Below are 5695 nucleotides of genomic sequence, written 5' to 3'. Positions count from 1 at the left end.
TAGGATGGCCTCTTTGATAATCTTTTCCAAGACCTTCCCCAGGATAGAGGTCAGGCTGATGGGTCTGTAGTTTGCCGGATCCACTTTCCTCCCTTTTTTGAAGATAGGCACTACATTGGCCTTCTTCCAACTGTCAGGTACTTCACCAGAGCACCAGGAGTTCTCAAAGATCTGTGCCAGGGACTGAGCTATGATGCCTGCCAGCTCTTTGAGTACCTTTGGGTGTAACCCATCAGGGCTGGCTGACTTGAAGGTATCCAGCCTATCATGGTGTTCCTTCACGAGGTCAGCTTTGATGGATGGTAAGGAATTTCCCTCACCCGGGCCTCCCTGTCCCATAGTGGGCAGGGGCGTCCCATGGAACTGGTGAAAAACTGATGCAAAGTACCCATTTAGCAAGTTTGCTTTTTTCTGGGTATTGGTTGTCAGTTGTCCCACCTGGTTTAGCAGGGGTTCAATGTTGCCCTTGCTTTTCCTCCAGCTCCCCACATATCTAAAAAAGGACTTTTTATTGTCCTTAATATTTGTAGCTAGCTAGAGTTCCATCTTGGCTTTCCTGGTTTGCTCTCTGCAGGTCCAGACCAGATCAGAGTATTCCTCCTTGGTGGTGGATCTCATCCTCCATCCTTTGTAGGTCTTCTTTTTAAGACACAGGAGGTCCGCCAGTTCCCTAGAGAGCCAAGGGGGCTGCTGTGCCCTTTTGCTGCCTTTCCCCCGAGACAGGATGGATTGCTTGTACATCTAGGATCGCTCCCTTGAGGAGCAACCACTCATCCTGAACTCCCCTCCCCTTTGGGTTGTGGCACTTTAGGGCCTCACTGACAAGCCTCCTGAGCTTGTCAAAGTCAGCTTTCCTGAAGTTGAGGACTTCTGTATTACTGACTGTCTTGTCAGCTTTATGGCAGATGGTGAAGGTTATTAGCTCATGATCACTGTCACCCAGCTTCCCTTCAGTCATTAGGTCGCTGATTAGGTCATCCCCGGTTGCTAGTACCAGGTCGAGCAGCGCTTTACCTCTCATTAGCCCGTAGACTTCCTGCGTCAGATAGAGGTCATCCACGCACAAGAGAAAGCTTTGCAACCACTCGGATTTGGCTGAGCGCTCCTCCCACAAGATATCTGGGCAGTTAAAGCCTCCCATGACAACCATACACTTGGAGTGTGCACCCTCAGCCAATTCCCTGGCAAACTTCACGTCAAGGTCTTGACCCTGGGTATGGGGTCTATAGTAGACTCCCACCATCGTATCCCCTGTGCCATGTTCCTGATGGATTTTAACCCAGAGGGTCTCAAGTCCACCATGGGTGCCAATGTTGGCTTGCAGGGATGCATAAGTTTCCTTGTCATAGACAGCTATGCTCCCACCTCTTTTGTCCACTCAATCCCTCCTGTACAGGGTATAGCCATCTATACCTGTGGTCCAGTCATGGGTGGAGTCACATGTTTTATGGGGCATTTATATATGTGCTCTGGGAGGAGAGGGGGAGGGAGTGTTCTTTAATTAGAATGGCTCTGAGAACTGCTCTAATTAAAGCACCCAAAGCATCACGTGTATCCACATCCCCGCACTGAAAAATGGTGGTGGGGTGCTTTATTTAGTGCCTCCACTGCCATTTTTCAGCACAGGGATGCTGGTACACATGATACTGCAGTCTGCTGGAGTGTGGTAATTACCACACTTCAGAAGACTTGAGTAATCAAGTCTGTTCCAGCCTTGCTGCACCTGTATTGGCAACTATGGTATATGCCTCAGTTTCCCTGATTGGCTTGCACGCTGGAAAATAATGGATTTGGGTTGTCTGAAAGAGACCTAGGAGGCTCTGCAGGAAGGGTCTCAAATCCTGGGGAATGGGCCACCAAGAGAACAATGGACCAGTTTGCATATGTTTACATACCACTAGAATCAAGATCCATTATCTGGAGACTTCCTGATGTTTCTGGTGCCCAAGAGGGACACAAAAACAACCTCAGTATGAAAGACTGTCTGAAAAGGAGTCTCCCAAGGAATCAGGGAAGAGAAAGGCATAACTAAAGAAACCCAAGAGAAAACAGATGGGGCTGTTACCTCACAGGCTTCCTGCCAGTTAGCCTGGGCTCTGGGGCACAAGAACACTGCCTGCTTTATTACTGTGGACAAACAAATGTTGGTCTTGTTTAAAGAGCTGCCTGCTTTGCTGCGTGTGACTTTGGGTGCACTCCATCCCCTTGGAGAAGTAAAGTCCCTATGGAGCAGTGCACATGGCAGCAGCATGTACAACTCAAAACCGGAGCCTGGCCAACCAGTCACACTCCAACTGCCAGCCAGGCTCCACGTGCCTGGATCGCCATTTATGCAGCCCCAGGAGGTGCCCAGGACCCCAGGTAAAGCTGTTCAGGCCAGCCCAGTGTTGGCCCCAGCCTCACCTACCCCACCAGGGTAACTTGCTTCATGCCAAAGGGCACATGGTACAAGTATTCCCTAGGGACAACTAGCAGTGGCACAAGGTGTGCCACTGCTAGTTGTCCCCAGGGAACCACATGTCCACGCATGTGTAGACACGGCCAAAAAGGCCATCACTCTCAGGGACCCAAGCAAGTGCTCCTCTGTTGAATCCATGGCAACTACTTAGGTTTGCCACAAAAACTGGACCCAATGAATTCCTACTAGGCTCTGTAAAAGGCTCTGTATACCAACAGGCAGTCTTCCAAGCTATGCAATTTTACATTAGTTCCCTGTCATTTGTTCAGGCTCTTGAAACTTAGCAAAATCCAAATATATACAGTAGCCATTATTGACAAACATAATGTAACAATCTGTCTTTGTTTAACTAAGAATTGATTCCATGACTAGATGATTTGTTACATTACATTCTAAGAAGCCAATGTAAATCCACCATACATTTCAATAAGCAGTAGATTTTGCCATGCAGGACTTTCTGTTCTGGAATTCAAGTCCTATTTTTATCAGATAAGTGACTCTTCTGTTTTCCAGTGCTTGTCCTGGGAGAAAATTGATTGGGATTACTGGATGGCTGACAGGGGTGTAACCTGATATGACTAGCCATAGATTTATGGCTATAGTAAAGCAATTGGAAGTTTTATTCAAAGTTCATATTATCTAAGTGTTGTTGACTACTCTTTTAGCAGCTCATTTTGTTTTCCCCTTAGATATTTCTTACAGATACCCAAGTTGAACATTAAAAAAATCTCCTCTCAAGACCAAATTCATTTTTAATAAGATATAAATCCTTCCTTGAGCACTGATTATACTATTTTGGTGTGATCATTGTTAATAAGCCACTAAATATTGGAAAATACGTACTAAAATAAATAACCATCATATATAATGACACTAAAGAAGATTGCTTCAGACTGAATATAAGGAAAAACTTCTTTAGGGTTCGAGTGTCTAGAGTCTGGAACAGACTTCCCCCAGAGATGGTACAGTCACCAACCCTGGAGATCTTCAAAAGACAACTGGACACTCACCGTGCTGGGGTCGTCTGACTTCAGCAGTCTTTCCTGCCTATGAGCAGGGGGCTCATGATCTCATGAGGTCCCTCCCAGTCCCTAACTTCTATAAATGTATATTATAATAAGCAACATGCATAATGATGACAAAATATTGTCTTCTGGTAACATAAAAGTATGTTTTAGTTAATGTCTGATCACAACTATTACAGTAAGCATGCAAGTTTGCCTTTATCTATATGAATTAGAGTGGGTTACTGGTATATGATTTCAAAAGTCAGTTTTGGTTACGTGAAGAAAGAATGCTGCAAGCTGGCCTAGAAAAATATAAGAAAATTCTGAGATTAAATGTTAAAAGGAGCTACAATAAAAAATCTATATTTTTCCACAGTTTCCTATCCATTATAACATATTCATCCCTTTAATGATTATTCCTGAAAGAGATCTCATTAGTTGATAGATTAAGTTCACTTTGGGCAAAATGATGCTCTACCCTGCATCTCATGAAACCCAGCTCACATTAAAGAGGCTTCATCTTGGGTATTATATGATTAAATGGCCATGTAAATTGCTGCATAATCTGTCTTCTCTTTAATCATGCCATCTCAAAGGACTTCTACATTTAAACTTTCATTTAAATAAAACTACATTTCTAGTTTTTACAGTTGCCTTGAAAGTGTAAGCTAATGCCAATAGCTTGAATTCACCTCATTGGGTGTTACCATAATCACTTGTGCCAATGCTTAAGAGTCACATTATTACCTGTATGACCATTGATTATTTTAGTGAATGTTACAAGTAAATGTGCTTGGTCATCAAAACTGTGTGCTATTGTTTGATGAAGTGACATATTTGGAAATGGACTGCAGTTGGAAAACTAGCTCTGATAAGGTTTGCTGGGGTGCAAGAAAAAAAGCGACATACCCCATTGAACTGAACATTAATCAAACAGAATACACATTCGCCCTTTGGTGGGGGGTGCAAATCTTAGACTGGGTTTTGTCATGTGTGCCAAACGTCTGTTCTGTTATGGGTATAGACAGCTTTCCAATCGCTTATACTGCTAAAAGTGTAATGTTGGTACCTGGCCTATGTCTGTTTCTACTCACAAGAGGGAGAAAAAGGAAAAACGTCCCTTCCCAATTACAAAAGCTTTCAACTAGCACCTAGATGCCAAACACAAAAACCAGCTTTCATGGTGTCCAAAAGATGCTGAAAGTCCCAGCTGTCTCCTATCTGGCTCTCAGCACCTCTGGCTTTCCTTGCTGCTTCCTACGCCACAGTAAGTTGCACATATTTTCAGCACAAAAATCTGCATCACATTGAAAATCTGAGTGTCATATCAAATAGTGCAAATTAAACCTACCATAAAATCAAACCTTTAAATAGGAAAGGGGACACCATCCTGATTATATTGAATTGGACCGGTAGGGTACAGGGAGAGAGTGAGTGGGAGCACCAGATATAATTCTGGAGCACATGCTAAATAATGTGCTATATGGGGCATGGATCTAGTCTGTTTTTCAGACTATATCTAAAGAAAGCCTTTTCTTTTCGAGGTGTCAGTGATGCACATCTTAGTTCACAGTTTAATAAATACAGCCCTAATTTACATATGAGTGGAAGAGAAAAACATGATATTTAGTATACAGATAAAGGAAGTATATATTAAATGGAAAAGCCTTCATCACCTAATCCAAGAGACTGTCAATGTATCACTGCCACCTCCTCCTTATCTAGCCAAGTCTTCCTATGCTTAATATGGATCACTGGTGTTCAAAACAATTAAGAAAGGTATTCAGAAATATGAGGAAAGTACCTGTCCATCCTGTTCACCACTGTGAGAGACTAGAACTCCCAATATAGTCATTTGTTGCAACATATGCTCTTAAACTGCTACTTCACTGGGTTTATGTCCGAGTGCCGCTAATAAAATTAACTGAGTTGGCTGCAGTAAGCTGTTTATAGGGATGAAAGACCTACCAAAATAAATTTCTGTTACAGCTTAGAGAACTGAATATCTTTAAGCACATAAACAGTGCACAGAAAATCTGTGACTTATTCTTTCTGCAGTTACTCACCAAAGAGGGCTGAGAATATATATATGAATGTTCTTGTTCCAACTCTGACAAGCCAAAATCCCTCTCCCAACTACATAACTGTTTAAGTTATATGAAAAATGCATTCTTAGTGTAACCCTACTGCCAGGCACCAGTCAGCAGCAACAACGGCCAGGTTCAATTTG

Source organism: Alligator sinensis, unplaced genomic scaffold (assembly GCF_000455745.1).
Source record: "Alligator sinensis unplaced genomic scaffold, ASM45574v1 scaffold598_1, whole genome shotgun sequence".
Classification (NCBI taxonomy): Eukaryota; Metazoa; Chordata; order Crocodylia; family Alligatoridae; genus Alligator; species Alligator sinensis.
This window is presented reverse-complemented; position numbering follows the sequence as displayed.